The sequence below is a fragment of the Anopheles maculipalpis genome, chromosome 2RL (genome assembly GCF_943734695.1).
Source record: "Anopheles maculipalpis chromosome 2RL, idAnoMacuDA_375_x, whole genome shotgun sequence".
Lineage (NCBI taxonomy): Eukaryota > Metazoa > Arthropoda > Insecta > Diptera > Culicidae > Anopheles > Anopheles maculipalpis.
In genome coordinates this window covers 32,642,841-32,668,196 of record NC_064871.1, presented here as the reverse complement: position 1 = coordinate 32,668,196, position 25,356 = coordinate 32,642,841, and the positions used below count along the sequence as shown (strand labels likewise).

Sequence of the window (25,356 nt, the reverse complement as noted above, 5' to 3'; positions counted from 1 at the left end):
TGCATGTGTGTGTGTGTTCCGATGTCAATAGATTGCATAGATTACATGGTTGACGGTGGAATACGCGGAATCATGTTGATGGTTGAGATTTTTTCTTTATTTATTGAAATATAATGCTAACTAAGTACTGGCTGTGAGTAATCAGTACTTTTCATCGGCACTCGTCATGCCAATCATTTTAAATCAATTCTATCCTGCTTTGCTCCTGTTCGCAATAGTGTGTTGGCGATTGTAAAATGAAGTGCATATCGGAAATTAGTCTGATGAGTGTTACCGAGTGTTAATAAAATATGATTGGTTTCCATTCTTTAGGAAACGTTTTGTGTACCTTTTTTTTATTTTTTTGTGTTACTTCATGTGCCAATATTTTATAAATCGCTGACATCTAATTCCTATGTAACACAACGTGTTGAACATGGAATATAATTACATGTTTATGCCGTAAAGTAGATAGAATGTAAGTAAGTAAGTAAATAGATAGAAAGTGGGCTACATCAGTAAAACACTGTTTAAAAGTTTTATGTTTGTTGTATTTTTTTTATTTATAATTAATTATGACGGTCCAGTGCCGTATTGTCATTGTTGTTGTATTTTTGCGTTTATTGAATTTGTTAAAAGACAATACAGCGTAGAAACTTCAAACTAAAAAAAATTGCTATAAATTAACAAACTTTCACGATTATTCTGAACAGTAAGTTCAATTATCGGAATGACATTTGAACCCCGGTCCAGTCGTTTGAAAACCGACATCCTTTGACGTCCCATCACCGGGTCGCCCCTTGACAGATTCATGAAGGACGAATCTAGCTTGCAAAATCCTGGACTCCATCGGATTTGCGGATGATGTGGCGTTCACCCTTACCGGAAGGGTCCCGAGGGAAATCAGCACCCATGCTACGAGGAACCTGGAGATGATCGAGCGTTTGATCGACGGAGTGGGTCTGAAGCTGGCCCATCAAAAGACCGACTACATGATCTTCTGTACACATCACAACCCGCAAGTGTGTCAACTACAGGCGGGGGGACAGACGATCATTTCCACGGAATCGCTCAAGCACCTCCGCGTCGAGCTCTGCCGCAAGCAGCACTACGGCCGGCATCTGGAGAAGGTTTGCACCAAGGCGTCGCGAATCGCGAATGCCTTGACCGCTCTGATGCCGAACAAGTGTGGCCCCAAAAGCAGCAGAAGGAGAGCCCTGGTTAACGTTGGGAATAGCATTGTCCGTTATGCGGCACCATCGTGGGACACGACACACGACGGACACTTCTACAGAGAGATATTCATCGCACAACCGTTCAGAGGACACACCGCACAGGAATACTTCGAGTAGCCAGCGCCTTCCAGACGGTTTCCTACGATGCAGCTTGCGTGGTCGCAAGTACTATCCCGCTAGTCCTCCTCCTAGAGGAGGATATTCGCTGCCTTGACGACAAGGTAGCGAGGGTATATACTGGACCAGACATATGAAAGCGACGCAGAGAGGAGACCATGGAACGCTGGCAACAGCAGTGGACAGCCACAGCAGAACAGCAGGGATCGCCGGGGATAAAGACGAGAAGACTTATCCCGGACATTATGTCCTGGGTAGATCGCAAGCACGGAGAAACTGATTTTTATCTCTCTCAACTCTTTATAGGGCATGGGTTTTTCCGGAGCTACTTCGTCGATAAAGGCATCCTCGATGGTCCGCCAAACTACCCGGTGTATGAATATAACGTGGAAGATGTCGACCACGTAATGTTCTACTGTCCACGGTTTGCTCAGACCCAACAAGAGATGCAGCAGCAGAGCCACACCCGCCTGACGGTGGACAATCTGGCGGCGGAAATGTGTGCCAACCGCGACACTTAGGAAGCAGTCCGGACTGCCGCTCGGACCATCTGCCACACGGAACAAACAAGGCAGCAATTGCTGCCGCCGTAACCGCCCACAAAGAACTACAACGAAAACTGAAGCAGCAGCAGCAGCAGTGACGAGTAACCAGAGTAGCAGCAGGAGCTTAGACCCAACTGGGAGTAACGGCTACGAACGGACGGATCTGAGGAGCAGCAGCGGAAAGGAAGGCACGAAGGAGCAGCAGCAGCAGCTGAGACAACAAGGACGAATGATGCAGCAACCGCGCGTCAACTGGACGAGTGCATCGCACAAACGATTCTACAAGGAGTACATCAGCGCATCGGCAGGTTTCGGATCAGTTCGAGGAGTGGTTTAGTTGGCTGCCGGGTCCGCTTAACGGGCCCAGCGTCGCGATGAATCTCACATACTCCGTCTTGAGGTTTGGTCTGTAGCAGCAGACCAACTTCCGAGATAAGGACCTTTTGAAGGATCCATCCCCGACTTTCTAATGAGTCAATGTTTAAAGTGCGACTTAAAGAACAAGTGCGAATTAAGATTAATTTGCTGGCAGGTACATATTGATAATGAGTTCAGCAAGCGTTTTAAACAACTTTATGCAGTACGTTATATGGGTTCAAGCTTCAAACACATAATTGTTTCATCCTTAGGTCCATAACCTTTATTCTTTTTATATTTTACACTATTTAACATTTTTACACATTTATTCACATTTGTACATATTATTCACTTTCACTGCGCTGCTGAACTGCGTGAAGTGATGTACACCTCGCGTTGGTTGCCGCGTGGTTTCCTCGCTGACAAATACACTGCATGATCTACCTTGTGCTGGGTCTGAAAGGCGACTGATCTATGGACAATTTCAATTTTTTTCAATTAAAGTATTTATTGTGAAGTATGTTAGACTTCTTTTTCTTTGCTTAACGACCTCTAAGGTCATGCCGGCCATCGAAATGACTTACTAGACTGCCGATACCGCGTAGTTGGTTAGTCAGTCCTCAATCTTCAGTCCTCAGTCAGTCCAGTCCTAAAGTATGTTAGTATTTACATGATTAATGTTAGTTTGCGAGACGCAGCTATCAAGCTTTTCAGCGCTGTTGTCGTATTGTATGGCAAAATGTAGGTGTTCGGGCTAAATAATTATTATGTTAAGCGCTCAGGCTTAACTTACGAAACTTACAAACTAATTACTTAAAAGCTAATCAAACTACTTTACAAAATAACTTATCATCCAAATACTAGGTTATTAACAAGTTGGTGAGTTGAGGTTGCTGCTGATGCTTGTATCCAGTTGATGATGTTGTCTACTATTACGTCAAATGGTGTTGTGTTGGCTGCATCGTAGAGCATCCTCAAGCCGTGTCCAGCGAGGAGCGTTCAGAATGAGTCGGAGGAATCTATTGCAGCTTGTTTGTATCTTCCGCAGATTCGCTATCTACGACCATCGAATGCAGAAGCTAAAATAGACAGCATGTCCTTTTCCGCATGCTGTCCCTTTTCTGGCCACGATACCTTATGGCACATTAGGAATTGTTGTTGCTTTCCTATTTGCTTCCTATTCCTATTCGCTGGTCTAAACATAACCTGCGTGTCCGTTCCGGTTGCGCATCATGCTCAGCATGCTGGACGCTGAATGCTTTCTATGCTGCTGTTCTGCGAATCGTTTCATAATGTTGTTACTGTTGGTGTGCGAACATCCTGCGCACATTGGACATCGACAATGAAGGTCGTCGCAAGCCGTAACGGTCTAAACAATTACGGTGCCCCGGTCTCCTTCAGCATGCTGGATATTGATTGCTGATCAGCGCGGTTACACGAATGATGAGAAGCGAAATAATAAAGATTCTAATGTGTCTTGTGGCTCGGTGGTGTAGCCGGCACCTGTCTTCAGAGGGCAGGACCGGGGCTAAAATCCCATCCGAACCGTCACCCCGTAGTGAGGACTGACTATCCAACAATGTGGTAACGGCAAGTTACCAAGAAGCGAAGTTCAAGTCAATATCCTTAGCACATATATTTTCTGCCCTAAGCAATGTCTGAGAATAAAGGGTTGAATAAATACGTCAAACCAGAAATAGATGTATACGTGGTTGTATAATGACGTACCTGATGGATTGATCCAACGATGCATTGGTGCTACTTTCTCAACGAATCTCATAGCTATCCCGGGCGGTTAATATCACGGTAATTCACCTTTCGTATAGTACCAGGTATAGTAGAATAGGGTCTGTAGTTCCACAGACCTTAATCTGCTCCTTCGCTACTTATTTAAAGATGAGTCAGAAACAAGAAGAACCTAAATGAACAGAACTTATTCCAGCACTTTTAGTGCTATATCGTTCATATGCAATGCTTAAAATGAGCACCAGCGGAAAGCAATTGTGCGGAATGAAAACTAATCTTTCCATTCGCTTGCATTAAATCACATTACGATGAATGAGTGCGCCTAAACATAAGCTGATTATTGACCCGAGCAATCCATCCGCTGCGCAGCAAACCGGTCGCGAAAAGCCGGAAGTATTTTCCCGTTTTTCGGTACCGTCCAACCATACAATCACTGATTTATTTGACATCATCACACTCAGACCGAGCCGTTCCGCGTCCTGATGCACATGGCCGCTTTTTGTTCCGTTTCGAATGTCCCGAATGCGCAGTCCTGGGAAGACTACGTGATATGAGTCCGGGGTCCGCTTTGGGTTAGTGAATGTGTGTGTGTGTGCGTGTGCGGTTTGGGTCACTAATCATACTTAGCATGTCACAGCCGCTGAACATAAACGACAAGCCAAAGATTGAAAGGAATCGGCTGAGAAAAGTGTTTCTGCCATCAGTAAAACTATTGTGATGATGATAATGAGGTAGGTTATTGAGTTGTGTGGGTTCGACATTTGCATTAGGTGCTTTGTTGTGAGATAAAGCGTGACATTCTCGGTGGAATAGCTGCCGTGGAAGTACTTTTTAACCACTTCAAATTATCATTATCTCCCAAGCGGCAACATGAAACATGTTTTTCGTTTTATTCTCTCGCACATTCTAATGTATTTCCTCTACCAGCTAGCAAGTCCAGCAGCAGGCGACAGCTTTTCCATTTCCTATTCCCAGCCACCATGTGCTCGAATCGGTCACTCGTTCTAACCGTTGGCGATGTGTGTGGGATGCAGCACTGGACACTGTTTGGAATAGTGTCCAGTGCTGCAGTTGTGTCACTAAAATTTGTCTGCAAGCGTAGTATGGTTCAACATCTGCATCGCTCACAGTCTCCACCGTTCCAACTAACATAGACACAACAGACAGAGCGGGAGAGAAAAAAAAATCGAAAAGATAAAACAATTAAATTAGTTGGTCATTTGAACGCTTTTTTGTATTCCTGCCGCTCGTTTTAATTGAATTAAAATGACACATAAATAATGGGTGTCCTTTCACGTTCCATTCACGATGGGAGCTACTTTGAGTGTCGCGGCTGCAGACGACGGACGGGACACGACACGCTACGAAAAAGTGGTTGCGAATAAATGAGCTCACATGCATGTGAGTGGTGCAGTAAAGCGCGAACGCCACCACTTATCACGGCCGCTTCATCACGGTGCTGGTCAGGATGATAGTCTGCTCTAGGGGTTGGTACATACAGCCGCACAGCATTTGCAGGACCGTGGTCGGGTTTTTAGTGGGATTATCGTATGTTTTGGTCGAAGCATTTTACACACACTGTATGATTGATAAATTCGTAGCTCCGTAGCATTACCATATGATTTATTGATTGATACATTTTAGTTACGCATAAGGACATAGTTTGTCAACAAAATATAATTCAATTCTAATAACCGTGATCGATCTTGTACAAGGTTCTCCCAGTCGCTAATTACTATCATTAGTAAAAGAAAAAATCGCTAACTGACAGATCCAACAGTAAGCATCACTTGCTATAATTAGCTAAAGAAAAGCTTGACACGCGTAGTATTTGATTTGAAATTATCACCAGTCAAATATCAATCTAACAATTATTATCTCACAAAGTTTGCCCGTAATGAAACATTGTTTCACACTGTAGTCTAACAAGGCTTATCGTTCAACACCATCATCATCGAAATCAATTTACATACATCAAACTAATTGCACACCACCCAGTGACAGTTTCTAACATCCACTACGCTAAATTTTCCAACTCAACCCTCCACTGGTAAACCTCAATGATTGGTTCGCCCATTTGTAAAAGGATTAAGGGTATTTGCTGCTTTTCAGAAGGCTCACCCACTGGGCAGGATTCCTTCTACTGCAACTACTTTATCAAATGTTCCGAGCGAGGCGTAAAAACAGGTGGTGAACATGCACTGTTTTCCTTCCTTCCGATTGGATTATTGACCACCATACCCGTTTGCGGCACGCTACTACCCACGGCCCATAATGAATCCATATATCAGTTACGTGTAGGGATTGGTACCAAATCCATTCCCACCATTAAATATGCACACTTTTCCGGGAAACTTGAATTTAATTCGTATCCATTTCGATGCATTAATGTTTTCGCTTTGCTGTTTCTTGTGCCACACTTGTCACTCGTTGCCTTCGTGTTCGGTTGGATACGCAATGGCTTGCTGTTTTTTTTTTTTTGCAGCACACGATTTTGCAATAAACAAACGATGAAATGAAACCACAAACACACTGGTACGGTCCGTTTCCCATTTGCACGGCTCATGGCTGTTAATTTATGCAAACACAACCGACGGTGGCGATGGTCGATCAGTTTGTGTCTGTAAAATTGAAGCCATTTTCCACTGTGCAACTGCAGAAAATATGTTTCCCCGCACTGAGCAACAGTAATGAAACCGAAGTTAAATTGTTCACATGTGAGTGGTTCCCGTTTGGTGGTAAAATAATGTTATGACTGTAAAAGGTTTACAGACACCCTGGCAGAGGTAAAACGGCTGTTGGGTCGGGCTACTGTGCAATGAAATAAAGTACTATCTAGCGATATTGAGTGCGCTTAGGCGCACATGGCGACCATTTTTGGTGACATCAGGTTAACGATAGAGTCATTGGAAGCAGTTGAGTTGTGTTTCACACTAGCAATTGAAGTTATTTTATCCTGATACTGCTTGGAGTTGATTTGATTATAAGATTCACTATCAAGAATTGTAGAATATTTGAGTTATGTCAAATATTCCGGACATCGTTTGAAGCTCAATTTGTGTTCAACAATACGTGGAGTAGGTAAAGTTAGTTTTTATTTCTTTTTTTTCAAAATTCACTTCATTGATGAAGTTTATGATCAATTTAATGTATTCAATTCTCTTTGGCATCTGCTTCCAAGAAGGATGTTAGCCCCTGGCTCACCAAAGGATCCTTTTGATCCTAGGTTTGATCATGAGAGTAACAATTATAAATAACCGCATTTTTCATAAGGATTGAATTCAAGTTCGTATGGAATAATGTATAAGATCACTCAAAAGAGCTTTGTCCAAGCAATCCTATTGATACCTGCTGCAGTCTTTTGGAGGCTTTCTCGGTCAAGATACTAAACGACCAAACAGTATTTTTCATAATCTCTTTTGCTTGCTATTTCTGCATGATGATATCTTGGACTGCTTTGGCTCACATTATAATAATTGGCTAAAGAGTAATAATCGTTCGTTCGTCGTTTGTGAACATGACTGAGTAGGACATATTGAAAATATTTAAACTTTTGGTTTATAAAATCCAAAACAATCTTATTTTAACTAGTTTGAATAAAGTTTTAGTAATTCAATCAACTTTCTGCTAAAATCATGTTTAAATATTATTTTTTTCCGAACATTGAGCCATTTAATTTAAAAAATATGACTCACTATAGAATTATTTCAAATACAGTATGAACTGTCTCGATTAGATGATGAAATAAGTTAGTGAAATGTTTTTATAAATTAGTCTTATACATAAACTAGCTTTTGCGAAACTTAACAATAATTTAAAATAACTTTCTTCATTTTAATAATTGTGGTTTTTCACACAAGCTTGCATGAGATGAATCCCGTACAACTTGAGGGCCTTTATTACTCTTTAGCCCAAATATTTTCCTCTATAAAGCTACGGTTTTCTTGACCGAAACGAATACTTTTGAAAAGTTACACTACACATTAGATGAAATCTATTCCCGTCTGGAACTTTTCACATCACTTAAGAGGTAAGAGGATATTGTGAATATTTTTCTTTTATTATTTAAAGTATGACGGCTTGCCCCGCATTATCAACACCGCTTGTGATAACTACGTTATAAACAAACAAAAATTTACAAAAAAAAAAAAAATCACCAGCATTTCCTCCCTGTCGTTTGCCTTATCCTGAGCATGCTCGGTAGATATTGTGAGTCTTGATGCAGTTAAAATTGGTGAAACTGTAGTTAAACTATAGTATAAATCTAAATCTCGAACAAATTTTTAATTCAGTTTCAAGACTATTTCATCCATGATTGCTACTAATCATCTATAGCAAAATGTTGTTTGTACTAAAAAAATATTTCAAAACATAGTAGACGATTTCACGATTCACTTTAGACCAGGAAAATTGTTTTTTCAAATAAGTTCAGTGTAGTTGGCCAATGACAGGTAAAGATTTTATTAAATTATAAAATTTAATTGAATTTTCTTATTTCAATTTTTCAATTTCAATATTATTATTTTCAATTTATTTTAAAGGATTTTCAATATTAATTTAATGTATCACTATTACAATTATCAGAATTTGATAATATTCAAAAAATGGTGTTTGAAGTCAAATTTAAACTGTACTTTATTATATTCCAATCGATCGTATTTTGCGTTCAATCTCTATGATAAACAACATGAAAACTTAGACCCAAATTTAATTTTAAAACAATTTAGCAGCTGTGCATGTTGTTTTTCTAGTATAGTACAATGTTCTCTTCCACCTTTCACTAACAGCCAAAACTCATCTGTATAATTTTTGCGTTCGGTATACTGGGCAAACTACCATCAAAGTTGTACCCTGTGTCGATCACTCAACTCGCCCATTCACCCAGATCGCCCGTTCACCCTTAAAGTAGATGAGCTTATAAATTATGTATTTTACATCGGCCACATGAATGGCAGTGGAGAAAAATATGCTTTCTCTGCATGTAATTTGTCTTCGTCTCGCCACGACCCGATACACTGTCCATTCCATGCTGGTCGTGTGCTTTCCATCTTTCGCGAAAGTCTTCCGGATAGCGTGTCGCCACAAGCTCCAAAGGATATCCTATAGCATATCGGTAGGTTCAATGTGTGAGTAAGAAAACAATTTGGTTATATTTGACTATGGCTAACGTCATCGCTCGATGTTGTGAGAGTGAATTATGCTGTGCCGAATGTATTCTTTGCTAAGGAGACAAATATTGAAAGAGTGGAATTTTTCGTACCCATAACAGATATCAATTGAATTTTTATCGTAAAACTTATGCGAAAACACTTTAACCTATGCCTTTGGGAAGATGGTGTATCGATGAACAACAGAAAAATAAAGTAAGAAGATAACTACAGTCCATAGCTATCTGAAATAGAGATAAATGTTCCAATCAACTTGACAGCAACCGTGAGTCCTCTACAAAAATAATAAAATAAATGCCGAACAAGAACCGAATCGAATTCGACGATCTAAACGAAACTCAAGAAAGATCTTACAAACATTCTGCTCCAGAATCGTTCGGGGTTCCATGCTCCATGCCATTTGCAAGTGTGCTACAAAACCGAGCGAAAGCATGTTGAGCTTTAATCGTTTATATAATTTACCACGCAACCGGGATAATCCCATCGAAATCCCCAACACATGTTGGACATGCGGTTCGGACAGTTTAAAATGCTGTACAACCAACTTCTTCGTTCACAAGACAACAACGTCGGCTACACGTACCCGATCGTACACGACTCCGACGAGTGGTACCGCCGTTTGTCTGCCTGGACAAATGACCATCTTCTTTCGAACCAATTTTAACCGAACCATATGCGCCCAGTTTCGGAGGGAATTTCGTTAAAGACCAGCTCGATTCCGCCACATGATACCCAGGAGAAACTGTCTGCGTGTGGCGTAGCGTGCAACAGTGTGTGGTCGGATCGTGCCATCATTTATTTCTCTCGGACAATTCATGAGCTAGTTTTAGAGATAATAAATGGCTTGAAGTGTTGTTGGTGTCTGCGTGCAGTGTGGGATGAAAAATATTTGACTGACAGGAAGAAATAGGAGATACATTTATAGCCATGCGATAGTCACGTGGGCTTGCATACTTAAGCTGTTGTGTGATATTGGAGTAATTATGGGCAAGTAAATGAAAGGAAGAGATATAATTGTTTCCATCTCACATTTTTTCATTTCTTATAGATTATTTTTTAACTAACATAGAATCGATTGAAAATATCGATGTGAAAGATTTGTCTACAAACCCAACATTATAAACAAATTGAGTATCAAGCTGATGCTTTTATGAAATTGATATTTGCATAGAAGTATATCTTCATCGCTCGTTCTACACATGAACCTATCTGTATGAAAGATTGTTTTCTGTGCACGTGGGACCATTGCTTTACAAAACAAACACCCACAGGATGCGCTTGTAAGCGGTGCTCAATCTCTCCTTTCCTAACCCATTTATATAACCGTATTTCGGAAGAGCTCCAACCACTCACATGCTTGTCCTTGTCGGTGAAACCAAAACATTCGCATTCGAGAAAAAGAATTCCCATCAGCAAAGCACTTGCACTTGTACCTCCATCGTCCATACACACACACACACGGCAAACTCGCTGAAAAAGCTCCTAGGTCCTTTCGAACGCCTTTTGCTACGAACGCATTCTCCTTGCAATTGCACATTCCCCATTCGTCTGTTCGGTAGGAGCAAACGTTCCATCCAGAATCGTATGAGATTTGGCGTAATATTACATTCACTTAAGTGCATTAGATGTACTTAAGACTTTATGCCACTTATCGCATTGCTTCAACAGTGGATGATTGGTAACGAAAAAACACAACAAAAAGAGAGGAGATAGTATGCTGCACGATGCAGTGACTAGGGTGGATCAATTGTAAAGCAAGAGTATATTGTTGGCAAAGCGATTTGAGTGAAACCGTTTCCATCCTTCTCGCTTCGAAATCTACCGATTCCATGGAATATGGCATGTTGGTAGTGGTATTGAAAAACTTTTAACATAATATGAAGTAGAAATTGCTGACCTATTTTCACTGCATTTACCATCATGCATAAATGTCAATTTCATTCTGTTTTTCAAAAATACATAAGGAAAGTATAAAAAATTTTTGCTTGCTTTTTCTCAACCATTTGTTCTGTTTTTTTTTAAGACAAACAATTCCCCACATCCCATGATGAACCCATGGTGAAAAAGGTCCTTTCATACTACATAGTATCGATTGGTTCCAGTGAGCATAATGGTAAGTATGATGATGGCAATCGATATAAATACATTGCCCAGGCAAAAGCTTCAATTCGTAGAAAAGCATTTTAATGTGTTTCTATTCTTTCATCGATGCAATTCCATCGAATGTTATGATGCAATACGATGCATAATGCATTCGCCACTAAGCTTATCAGAGGGTTCCATTCTGTTTGGCATGGTTCGTTGTTCATGCACTCTGGATTGTTATGAGCCATCAAATAGTAAAAACAAAATATATATTGAAACGATAACGTCACTGGCTTGCATTCTTAAGTTTCTTATAGTAAATTATATTTTACATTACATAATAAAGCTGATAATTAACCGAGTATGCCCGGGATAAGGCAAAGAATAAGGAGGAAATGCCTTATCAATAGGATCATTAAATTTATTCAACACAAGCGGTGTTGACAATACGGCACTGGACCGTCTTAATTAATTATAAATAAATTAATAAAAAAAAATCAGCTTTAAGCCTCCAAGTAAATTTTTTATATTTTTTTCCTAAATTATATTGACTAATGGAGGCGCCCAGTACCTGATTGATGCGGTGGATAATATGCAGAGGATAGACTCCATAGATCTAAAAATATCCGAAAGAAATGCAGCATCGGGTTTTAAAAATCGTACCGTATCACCACGGAAAGGTGTTTCTGGCGATTTGCTGGACCTGGGTTAAATTGTTGGTGCAAAATCCCTGCAGGATCCCTGTAGTTGTGAAGAAATCTGCTAGTGTTGATAATAATAATAAGTGTTAATTTTTGGGACGCGGAATGGCTAGGCAACAATAAAGCTCGCGAAAAAGCGTACCTTCTCTTAAAAAAGGAACTTACGCGGGTGGAAAATTATTGTGCGGTATTAGTCCATCTTGAAATCTATGAAACTAATGAGAAAAAATAAAATATACATAGTACTAGCAAAACCTATAATGGATAAAAGATGATTTTCGCTAAACTTTACACAGTAAAATGAAAACTTTCAATAGCAACAGGAAGCACTGATTGATTTTAGTTACTGTGACACCCATTTTTATTGAGAGCTTCCAAAAAATCCAAACATGAAGCTGCTGAATTCTATGTACGTAAAATGGCAAAGGTTTTTAAGTACAATTTGACACAAGTGAAAAGTTTCAATTTTTAGTAAAAACTCTCTAATTCGTTTCAAATTCGTTTGTTCTGAACGTTTTAACAACTATATAGGTTATGTTATGCGGATTGTGTTTATGTTATGTGAACAACAAATTTTTTGTTTTCATTAGTATATCATGTGACAAAAATCATTCATTTCAAGACAAAGAGCAAATTTTCCCATGTAGCAAAGGGTAAAACTACAAAATTTGCATTTTTAATGACATTTTAACTTGTTGTTATTCCAGCTTCACAGCAATAAATATTATTACTGCCATTTGAATTGCCTTGCCTAGTTGCTATCCCTCAGAAATATTCTAGATTACTGATTTAGTGTTATGAATTCCTCCACATTTGGTTTGACGTCACGTGATTTGCATACCTGCAGGCTTATTGATCAATTAAACTACTAGTGAAGTACACAAATGCTTCGAATAGTAATCTTGCTTTAACCTTCTGATAAAATTGCATAATACGTTGTATTTCTGGAATCTTTTCAACTCACTACGGATACTGAACTAAATCGAACATTTCCTTCAGTAAGCCGATCATAGCCTGCCATCGTTGATTGCATTCCTGCCCCTCGTTTCTGCCAGTGAACACTCCTGCTTCAGCTAAGCTTTAAGAAGGAAGGTCCGTGTGTGATTGCTCAGTTCCCGGAACACTAGAGCATCCATCTTACAACGACAGTGACTGTATGCGATGTGAAATGCGTATCAAAAGTGAACATAAACGTTGACGTTCGGGGAACACACCAGTTGCTTCTCCGGCCGTCCATTCCGTTACTTCACCGCCACCGGAACAAAGATCTGACTTATGCAAGCGATACAGGAAACATGGTGCATCCTGCATGCCCACCATCACGTCGAGAAATCGCACGAAAGCACTTAATTTACAGCCTGACATGATGAATGGCGATTATGGCAAATATTTTCACCAAACATGACATTTTCTTGCCATGACAAGAAAGGAGGAGGAAAACGTTTCCTTAGCCTGACGTACGTTTTAATCCGTCTTCTCCCCCGGGGGGGGGGGGGGGGGGGGGGTTGTATATGTCTGGCTTCGGTCAGGCGGGATGATATGGTTCACCATGATTTCTTGGTACAAAAATTGCTTTCCTTGGGTTGGGTGAAGCATGTTGTGCACCGGTGGATGCAAACTGCGCACAAGTGAAAGCAAAGTAGGCGAAACGTGTCCCGAGGGTCGATAATGATTTTCCGACGTGCTCGATTGGCCACAGATGACGTAGCTTCTGGTGCTACCGACTCCCTTCCCATGTTTTCCTGCTAGGAGGCACATTCCCGAACCGAGTGCGAAAGTAATGGTGCAGCTGCATGCTGGTATGTGGCACGTAAAATTTCAAGCAAACATCAAACTGCACCGTTGAGATGGGTAGTCCAGTTCAAACAGAGCTTCGTGAGCGGAACTCGCACGGAGCGGGGATGAGATCAATTGCAGACGAACGGTTAGAATGCGATTTGGAAGCCAATTTTATCCAACGTTTCCTCCGAATAAGCTTTTTACCCGGGTGCCGATTTCAATCACAGCCCATTTCACCCGAGGTATTGCTGTAAATTTTCTCCCCCGTAGCGAATGTGCAATCTAAATTTTGGGGCTGGTCGAGGTTGCTGGTTCTTTACGGCCGATTGAATCATCCTCAAATCAAATTGATGGATTGATTTGTACAATCTGTTGAAAAGATATTGCTCACCGTATGGGAGAGTGTCTTGCTACAAATCCTTTTCTCGAAAGCAAAAATACGTGTTTGAAGAGGTTTTCTTATCACATTAGTTCAAAATATTTCTAAGTCATGCAGGCTTTCCATCTAAGCATAATAAAACATTCAAACTGCACTACAGTGATTGAAGTTTAACTGACCAGCTTCTGCCCAGCCCAGGAGCTGTGGTTGAAGGAAGACGTAAATAAAACAACATGTCCTACCAATTTCCTCGTTAGGATGGCGTAGTGAACTAAATAAAAGATTCAGTGTCGTTATTCAATTTTTAATTTTTATGTGGTTTGAAAAACAATCGCCATAAAAACCTTTGTGGATTGCAAAGTTGCAACGTAACGTTAAAGTTAAAGTATGATTATAGAAATATCCACCTAAGTAATTAATCATTCCCATTACATGTATCGCAACCCTGTATTTCTTTGTTTAGCTTACCATCTCTGCAAGTCTAATTATTAGTTTTTGGTTATAATGTTCCAGCTATCTCCAATAAAAATGTCCACGGATCATGGGTAAATATCATCCACAATATAACTGTCTTGTATTTCTATTGCTTCTTGGACTCTGGTTCATTTCTTCTGTTCTTATAACAATTTTGTTATAAAATTGTATGAACGAAAACTAACCCTTTTGTTATCATAGTTTTTGTTCGTACGTATGTGTGTGTTGGTGTGGGGCAGGTCAAGTGTTGTCACGACAAACTGCACAATGCTCTGTTGCTTCTGTTCCGCTCTTCCGTTAACCGGTGCTTGCATTTCCGTTTCCGTTTCCCCTGCCAAGTCGGACACGATCGGCTTAATCACGATTGCAGAATCATTTCTCTTACACGTACATAATCGCATTCGACGTGACAGCAGTCTCTGGTTTCTATTCAAACTTTTCACCGGCGCGCAATGTCATCCAGAATGTTTGCTCAGTTTCGTGTTAAAATTAGTAATGTCGTTCTGTGCTATAAAAAATGGTTGCATTTCCTAGTTATTCATAAAAGAAAAATAAGAATCAACAATGATATTTTACAAAAAGTGCCGCATACCATGCTCGAATTCGTTCAAGCAAGTTGTCACTGTTTTTTTTCTATTATTTTTCACGCCAAATACCTGTGAGTGCTACATTTTCATGTATTATCGCATCAAAATAAGAAATTCTAATAAAACGGCCTGGACGCATTGCTCATCTAAAAAATTCATATCGATAAAAAAATTAAACCCAACTAAAACGTACCAATATCAGCGATGAAAAGAACAGTGCACGTTTATTTACGTTTCCATCCTACAATTGCGCACATTTTCCAGAACTACAAAATCCGACGACAATGCATCTGTGTATCGTTGGCAACACAAATCCGATCAACCACCGCGTATCTGCTTGCTACAAAATTTGACGTCCATAACGACGCTATGTCAATAGTAAACAGGCCTTTTTCAACATACGCATATTGTCGTCGTACTTGCGAACGTGGCCCAGGCAACTACACGCACTACCAAACTGTGAACTGTTGATTTCTGGGAATGATTTAACAAACCTCTGTCCGTCATAAAAGACTATTCTCGTGTTTTATTTGGCAATCATTCAACCGGAGCGCCACGCACTGCACGGTACGGTTTTTTTTTTAAGATTAAAACAATAATCGATGTCCTCGGATACCTGCGACAGTTGCTCGTCGGTCGATTCGGGTGCTTTTATTTTGATAGTGAATAAAGAAGAGATTGTAGCAATACGGCCAGGCCGTCCTTCATGAATAAAAAAAAGCATTCGATCGCAGATCCCATTCAACTCAAACAATTCACTATCGGATTGAACGATTGCAAATTGATTGAATGTGCAATAACCATTCCATTAAATAATACTCATCAGCAAGAATACTATTGTGTGTATTGCGTAACGAACATTTAAATACGAAGTTACAACTATAGGGTCCCATTTAATACAATCGGCAAAAAAAGCTTAAACGACGTTTTCCAGTCTTGTATTGTATTACTTAAAAGCTTGAAATTTATAACGAGTTTTAAGAAAAACGGAGCGGAGTACCCATATATTTAATTAAAAAAGAGAATTTCTTCGTACATAAAAAGGTTATAGTGCATGATTTTTCCAAAACTCTTTTTTTTCTCTTCTCAGAACTTTTCATAAAAAATATCAAATTAATTGACGTATCGAATACAGTTTTGGTTGAACCATTACTGGAAACGATGACCAAAAAACCTGTTCCATGAACAAATTTTGGTATGTGCACACAAACTAACTTCTACTAGCAATTTTGGGTGTAAGTTAGAATACAATTCTCTTCGATGTGCATTTATTTTAAAAAAATAAGTTAAATTTACTTGTTAGAAACCATAATAGAATTCTATAATTATTCTTTTATTCCTATGAATTTCTTTCCTTACTTACTATTTACGAGGGCTGACAATAAAGTAAGGTCTCCAACGCTGCAACTTCGCCGGATCACGCGCTAGGCGAAATCTGGCAACACCGCCGTGTTCCTTGGTTCCCTCACTACCACTTTGCTGCTGGGTGAGGCTTCCCCGACCGCTCAGTCTTGGCTGAGCAGCCGTCAACGATGGAGGTACCCCTCACGTCAGCGTCCAAGTGCGAATTGCGTTCTGTAACACGTTTTTTGAGTGCGAAAAAGGTGACACTTATTGAAATCCATCGTCAACTAGTTGAAGTTTACGGGGAAAAGTGTATGGACATAAAAAACGTGCGTAAGTAGAGCCGCGAGTTCAATTCCGGGCGCACTAATGTTCACGACGAGGAGAGAAGTGGACGACCGTCGGTCTCGGATGCGATTGTTCAAGCAGTGGAGGCAGAAATGCTCAAAAACCGCCGTGCGACAATTAGGGACTTGGAAGAGAAGCTTGGAGAAGTGTGTAGCAGCGAAACAATCCGTCATATCCTTGTGAACAAATTGCAGTATCACAAAGTTTCTGCCCGATGGGTGCCGAAACAGCTGACCGAAGACCACATGAAGCGGCGGTTCAGAAAGAGGTAAACACCTGGCTGCGCCAGGCGGACGGAGAGTGGTATTCTGCCGGCATAGACAAGTAGACAAGTACGAAAAAGAAGTACGACATCGTACGAATGCGCAAGGTGTTGGGAAAAAATGGCAATTATGTAGAAAAGTAGCCAAGACCTTGGCCTTTCCAACGGTGTATCGCTTTTTGAAAATAAATGTCATTTTCTATGAAAAAAAAATTGGAGACCTTAATTTATTGTCAGCCCTCGTACTTTCTATTAGACAAGGCACTGAGAACCTTCTAAAAGATTCCAACATAACTTACCCATTTTTCACATTCCATCAATGAAACTTCTGCATCATTTCTGCCGCACAAAAGAACGGATGAAAAAATAATCATTGGCTCTTATAAAGAGGACAATTGGTCTCTTTTTTTCCAAGCACCATGTGATTGCTATTTCCGGAACGAAGGACAAATATCTCGAACTCATCAATTTTCTGAATTATTTTATTTCAGAAATTCAATTTTTCTCGTCTCGTATCATCGTAAAATACTCTGGAAAAACAATAACATCGTCATAAAATTTTAACTATAATTTCAAGCATTGACCAGTCCATCGCTTAATAAAATTAAAACTAATGCAAATAACTCTTCAAAAATTCAGTGCCTTATCGCAAATCAACATGACGCTTTTATTGCATCCAAGGAATTTATTGTATTTTTCATTCCAAGTAGTTTAACCCTTTTTCTGCAAGACTCCTCAAACGTTCGAATTTTTAGCCTGCAAATGAACGTACAGTCAACGAAAGCCAAACTGAGCATACGTGTTTGGTTGAGGCCAAAATCAATCAGCGCTTTCATTAAATGCTTTTACCAACGAGTGATTACATCGAGGTTCAGCGCGCGAAAAAGAAGTAAATTGAGGCTATCCGGGTAGCATAAAGCTTGAATGTGGGTCGTTCTTACCATGCGGACAAAATTAAGTGGAATATGAAATAGAACCGCGATTCTGGAATAGGAATTACGGTCATATAGAAATGTGTTTGCTTTTGTTTAAGCTAGCAGCATGGTATGAAGCTTTGGAACAAGAAAATTGAAATTGTATATTAGAAACCTTTGTTAGTCCCCAAAAACATGACACATATCAATAAGTAGCATTTTATTGGATCACTCTTAACGTATTTTTATGATAAGGCATGCTATCATGGAAACATACAAATTTAGCATTAATTTGATCTATTATGGCAGAAGTGATCTACCAACATTCTTACACACATTTTATGTAAAACAGGATATATTATGTAGTTTTAGCATACAAATCTTCAACCTCTAACACGAGTCAGTTCGTAACAACTGAATGTTGTACACTAACTTGCCGTATCCTTAGATACTTTCGAATCTTCTAGATAATGGAGTTGCATTCCTGAGAGAATCTGCTTCACCCACCGATAAAAAGATGCTGTACTCGCTCGGGATTACATGTTACCTTCCAGCTTACATTTTCCAGCATTTTTTTTTCCTCGCTGTGTCGTTACGTTGAGGATGTACAGAGACAGATGGTACGATATTTTTGAAAGTTGTGTACCTCACCCTCTAGCTGCTGGTCGTGTTTGGTTCATGGGTTTTGAAAGCTTTTGCAGCAAGTGCCATTAGTGACGAAGAATGTCTTGAATACACTTGCTCCAGTGCCGATGCACCGGCGCTGGTAAGGTGCGACGCCTTTGACGTAGAACGCTGTGACACGGGCACACTTAAGCGCAGCAACAAAACAAGAACCAAAACTCCTTCAAGACGCCGAAAGTAAAAACGCTTCGCCGCCGGGTAACGTGAGATCTTTTGCGAGTACAACAACCATCGCCAGTTCCGATTCGGTGTCTGCGTTGCGAATGCAAATTGCAGTGCCCGGAAGTGCATCATTGCGTTCGGAGATGAAAGATAGATCTTAGCACAATGCTTTCTGTTGTGTGGCGTTCGTTCGGTGCGGTATGATCCATTCTGCCCGGTACTTACAACAAACGAAATGCATCCACTTAGAAGATCCACCATCGGTGCACTTTCGGGTACTAACCCGCCACGGCAACCCCATTGCGCTCGGGGCGGATGGATGGGCGGATTCTAAAACGTGCGGAAGCTTTCTCCTACCAAGGGCATCCACCATCCACCGCTAACGAAAATGCAAATAAGTTTAAATAAAAACGCTGCCGTGATGGTTGGATCTCGCGGGTTTGGCGTGCTGTACAAGATTGTTACCGCGTCAGCAATCTGCAATAATGTCAAACTTAATATGCGAAATTTAAGACGGTTAAACAAACAAGCAAGGGAGTTGTTTTGCATTTACACAAATAGAATGGATGGAAGAGGACAAGACACTGAATGGAAATGATGCTGCTTTCTCACTTAAAAAGAGATATTCATTATTACATCCGTTACGTAAATAAAAAGCATGAACAAATGCGTTTAATCGCTCCGATAACCTTATCTGTTTAAATCAAAAGTGTGTCCTTTAGTTGGTATAATGCAATAAATTGCCCCTGCATGCAGAATGCGCCTTACGAAATAAAGAGGATATTTACACGGCTTTATGCCCAAGCGTTCCACCTCGACAAATTTGGTGCGATTTGTATACGAGTGTGCGAACTGTATGGACCAGGGCATACAGATGGACTGTATCTACACTGACCTAAGGGCAGCTTTCGATAGAATATCCCATGAAATACTACTCCGTAAGCTCCATTTGTTAGGCTTCTCCATCAAAATCACAGCATGGCTGAGCTCATACCTCCTAAACCGCACATATCGCGTTCAATTTGGCCAACACACCTCTTGTCCTTTCACCAGCACCTCATGGGTTCCACAAGGAAGCAATCTGGGACCACTTCTATTCTATCCTGTTTGTCGATGATCTGTGTTCTGTGTTACCTGACGATTCATACCTTCTGTACGCTGACGACGTGAAATTGTTTATGCCTGTAAAAACTACAGACGACTGTGAGAGACTGAGTTACTGTTTTTAACCTGTGGTGCGTCCAGAACTCATTGACGGTTTGTACAGAAAAGTGCTTTGTGGTGTCTTTCACTCGGACGCGTTCCCCTGTCAGGTACGAATATCAGATAAATAGCGTCAAGATAGCGAGAACTAAAGAAATGCGTGACCTAGGCGTTTTGATTGACGATAAGTTGACTTTTGAGCATCACTATGACAAGGTTATTAACCGCGCAAATAGAACACTAGGTGTACTGTTTAAATCGACCAGGGACTTTAATGACCCATATTGTCTAAAATCTCTGTATTGTTCGTTTGTTCGCCCGATGTTAGAATACTGTTCTATTGTGACTTGTCCATATACTGTTATATCTATAAGACGACTTGAGACAATACAGAAAAGGTTCACACGATACGCCATAAGAAAGCTAGGTTGGGCAGACGGATCCTTACTACCACCCTACAATCAACGTTGTCTTCTTCTGGGGCTAGAAACGTTAGAAGTCAGGCGCAACAGAGCTCAGGTTATCTTTATAGCAGGACTACTACTAGAAACCATTGATGATCCGTCACTAGTAAGTAGGATTTCTTTTGCTGTCCCGCGACCGGTATCAAGACACCGACAAATATTGCACGAAGCTCGCGCTAACACACTATACGGTACTAACGCCCCGCTTAAGGCCATGATTAACATGTTGTTAGGCGTTTCAATTAATGTTCGTGTCAGTTTGGTTTTACGATGCATATGTCCCAATTTAAAATTTCTCTGCGTTTATTGTAAATCCTTGTAGAGCGTCTTAGCCATTGCAAGCGTGTTTGCCTCGTTAAACCGTTCTCGGTGGACGAATTAATTAATAAACAATCAACAATAAACAACAATAAACAATTTGAAAATAAATGTGGTAATGATAAAGTGGCTTGTTTAACATATGAGCTTTTTGTTTTATTTTCATAGTTTTAATACGGCGTCGTATTGTCATGTATTTTTATTATAAAAAGAATATTTTTCTCTTTTCGATTCAAATAGTTTTTTTGCATAGAACAAGGAGATAGTTAATTTACTTTATAGTGCGTTAAAGTAATAAAATAAATCATTTTCAACTTATGGATATGAGGATAACCCTCATTTTTAGTTGACTAGGGAAGCGATAGCAATATTTCTAGCACTTAATCTTGTTCGACAAACAAAGAGTTCACTTCCGACTTACGCCTACGAATTCGATTAAAAAGAATTGAGATGTAATCTTAATGATCCTCTCATGTTATGTATTGTTTCTTTTACGCTACTGCTACTACGTAGTATTGTGATCATGAAAGTTCCAACCACCAAGTCATCCGCTTCCTATCGCAGAGTTCGCATAAATCACAAACGTATCTACGAGGCCGGGATGCACAACTCCGAGGAGTGTACTAACCATAATCGATGCTGCCTCAAGTCTACGAAATTGGACCCAATACACAGTCAACAGTTTCTATCGAAGCAGAAGGAAGGTTATGATGGGGCAGTAGAATTGATGTCTCTTTCGGCGTTGTTGATCGTCGTACGTTGAGCGTTAGACGTTGAACTTCACCTTCAACGGAATCAGGCAATCAGGCATAAATTTAACTTAACAGTTTTGCTCACGCGTCGTACGATTTGCTAGAACGATGGCTTTTGTTTGGAGCAAGAACGTAGCAAATCATCGCATTTGAGATTGGAGTTAGTTTGATTCAAAGATCTTTCGAATAGCTTACGATAACTCAAATTTATTTTACTGGTTTTTGCATAAATTCTCAGTGCGGTGAAGATATTTGTTTATTTTAGTATGACTTCTCCATCCCGTATTGTCTGCGGTGAAGATATAAAAAAAATCGAATTGCTGTTTTACTTTGAATTGTTTCAAGTATTTTCATTTATTAATCTCACACACAAAGTTAACAGGAAATGTCGTACGTGTAGCTTATATTGAATTTTAAGCGACAAAAGCTTTTAAGCAGATACATGTCTATTAGGTTATTTTTTGAATTTGTCTCTGCATATCATCCTGGTTAGCGTTGTTAAATGCTCTGACTCCCGGACGTAGAACACGTAGATCAAATTCAATTGTAAAGCCACAGTAGGCAAACTACGGATAATACCCTAAACAATAACTAAGAACAACATCGGACTCAAAGTCTTCATCGTGTTGTTCCGGAGGTTCATTCTGGTGGCTTCTCGGTACTCCACCCTGCCACAGGTTTGATTTTGTCGAGCTTGGAATCGTTTTGCCCAGATACTACAGAACGTTAAAGAAAATCTGCTTACTGATGATATGGTTCACGCTTTGCTCAGTATTTTACAGGATCAAGAAACCTTCTTTTTCGTTTCAAATTTTTTGCCTCGTCACTCAAAAATTGAGTTTGAAAATTCAATAAAATTACGCTTTATTTTAACAAAAATGAGATCAGAAAAAGATTTTTTATTATCTCTCAACTTTTATTCAAGATCATCACATATTTCTAACCCACTTGCATTGATAAGTCACATTTGAAATTTATTAACCTATTTTTTCCCTTTTGGAAGTTCATGTGGGCCGCTGGATTTTGATGAATAGCAATACTTCTGTGTACGCATAAGGTAAGAAATAATCACTCCCAAGTTAAACTTTACCCTTTCCCCCAACTCAACAGGTAATGGAAAATGTTGTTCCTCATACAGACCGATCTTGTCAGAAACAGAAACCTCCCCACCCAACTAGCCAGTAACCTTCAGTGGCAGCTTTCGGTTGACCGCATGCCCGTTCCGGTGGTGGTGGTATGCTGTGATTCGTAAATTTCCATTTTTGCACAACACATGAGCTACTGAAGGTGAAAACGTACAATACTAACAGTCGACAGTGGAACAACGGAACAACTGTAACCGGGACACGATGGTTGTGGGCAACGTTGACCACCAGCATAGTTTCATATTTGTATCTCTGCCCTTCTCTTCTAGTATTTCTGTATTTATGTGCGAAAGGATACGCCAGCCCAAACCGCTTCCAATGCAATAACGGAGACGGTTCGCTGTAAAACCGCAGAAAGAATGCAAAACGTTGCATTTTATGACGTTTCCGGCACCGGAGCAGACCAGCTGCGTTCAGCCAACGTACGTTCCTCGTTGGCAGACGTAATATCCTACACCGGTTCCTTCCGTTTCGCATGGTTACAACACCGGGACGCTTCTAGACGACAAGATCCCAGGGAGCGGTTCCACTCCACAGTGCCGTGAGCTCTGATTCACTATGTCAGTTATGTCAGACGGGAGCAAGAGATATGCAAATATATCGGTTTACGGTCACAGACATTCGGTTACCTACGAACAAACGAGCTTCATATCCGACCTCAGCCTCATATCGTGGTGTGAGTTGATGCATTCCATACCAGCGCAACCCGGTTATGAATCCGGCAAAACACCACCGCCGTCCATGGTTCGTCAACAGATTGTGTCTTGTAAACCATCGTCCAGCTGCTCGTTTACTGCTCGAATCTCGAACGATGCTGGGTTAGATCAGTTCATAAAATCACACATAACCTGGCTGCCTCAACAAGCGACACTATAGAAACCACTAAAAGATCCCCATTTTGGTGTCGGCTTCGGCACAAAGCGTAAAAGAGGAAGACAGTACGAGCTTGGCAAAGAGCGTCCACGAGAGGAAGTGTTGAAAATTAAACTTTCGCAAAATTTTGCACTCAAATGCAGACGCTAGCTTGCAATCTCACCTACGGCAGGATGGTATCGTAAAGGGATGCTTTTTTGGGTGAACAAAGCTCTGGCCTGTTTTCATGACCTAGATTGGACGTGCGTTTCAAGAACAAGGGATATTACTAAGTTTGTGGGACTGTGCTGACGGTAGAGCGTATGAAGTGTTTCACCGAATATCACCAATCTCCATTGTCTAGGTAACATGAGCTTAGACAGATACTCATTTAACGTGACACGTGCAGCTTGGGTCGATAAAGTAGGCCCCTCACAGGGGTCAAAAATTATCCTTTCGAGGAAGCAGTTGGGGACAATGTGATTCGCACCAAATTCTGTGATGTTTGGGTAGAGTATGTAAAGGTATCATGATTCGTATCATCAACATAAATCTTTCAATTTGATTTTCTGATAGCATGATGAGCTGGAAGAGTGATGCATGATGTAGCAATACGGTCAGACCGTCCTTACAGAGGAAAAACGTGGTCATCATATCAATTGCATCACATTGCTAATTGGAATAATGTAACACTAGAATTACATGTTAATTAACCAATAATTAATATGTTATTCGAATGAGTATAACACGAAAATTTGATTGATTTCTTACAATTCAAGTGATTATTTAATTATGCAGTACATTGATATTTAGCTACAGGCGTATGTTCAGCTTGTGTCAGTAAACGTGTTTTTATGTTCATTAATATCAGAAGTACAAATAAGTTCGTGTGGATTTTCATCGAAATTGAAAGCTTCATTATGAAGAATTGACAACTCTTTCAATTTCCAAAGTATCATCCATCGTTGATTATTACGTTTTCAAATCATTTTGGCAAATTACGGATTCCTTCGCAAAAAAGAGAGTTTTTTGGATGCAATGCTTTCATCGATCCATTTTTTTCACATGTCCAAAATCGGAAGCCTTTTTGCGGAGGCCTTGTTGTCCGAGTTGTACGGCGGGTAGAGTATGATATCCCATTTCAGTGTTTTAAACGGCACCGAATGTTCTGTCTAGAGGATCTACCACTTCCTTTTTATACGTTGTCAAATGGTTGACTGAGTTACCTCAAACGCAAGTTCGTCCTGTGTTTGCGAAGGATCTGCAACGACCGTGACGTAGAAGTTCTCTATCTTCATATTTCAAAGAATATCTGGGGCTAACCTTAGTACTCAAAAAAAAAAATCCGCTGTTGGTCCGTGCAAACCACTTTGGCCAAGTTGGTCATTGCTGCCACAGGTGTGACAATCCTGGCTGCCCGGAACGACAGAGAGTGAGAGAGTTCGGACAGGTAAACTCGAGGTGCTTGAGGATATGTTCGAGTTTTTTTGCTGCTCGATTAAGCTATTAGAGGTCAGGAAGGAAATACAGGATTTATTTAACTTCGTGCGTCGCTCTCGTTATCGGATTAAGCCTCAAATAAAATATTGTAAAAGCAACACCCATCATAAACTTCCTTTAATATACGATGACTTTCAGCAGCCTATTTGTTCGTGGAGATACAGAAATCCTCGCAAAAGCACTTAATTCGGTACAAATGTTGCTATTTTACTAGTTCATGAAAGCCCCAGCACCTTCTTGATGGGGCATGAGTCCG

General features: G+C 40.3%; 2 protein-coding genes and 1 pseudogene across 2 annotated transcripts in view; 1 reads left to right on the top strand and 2 right to left on the bottom strand.

Annotated features, from left to right (window-relative positions):
- The window catches only part of LOC126558283 (serine protease snake-like), a 483,926-nt gene that overhangs the window by 240,296 nt on the left and 218,274 nt on the right, over positions 1-25,356 (bottom strand). The window lies entirely within an intron of this gene.
- The window catches only part of LOC126558685 (alpha-tocopherol transfer protein-like), a 332,449-nt gene that overhangs the window by 251,278 nt on the left and 55,815 nt on the right, over positions 1-25,356 (bottom strand). The window lies entirely within an intron of this gene.
- Positions 1,490-1,924, top strand: LOC126566609 (uncharacterized; annotated as a pseudogene).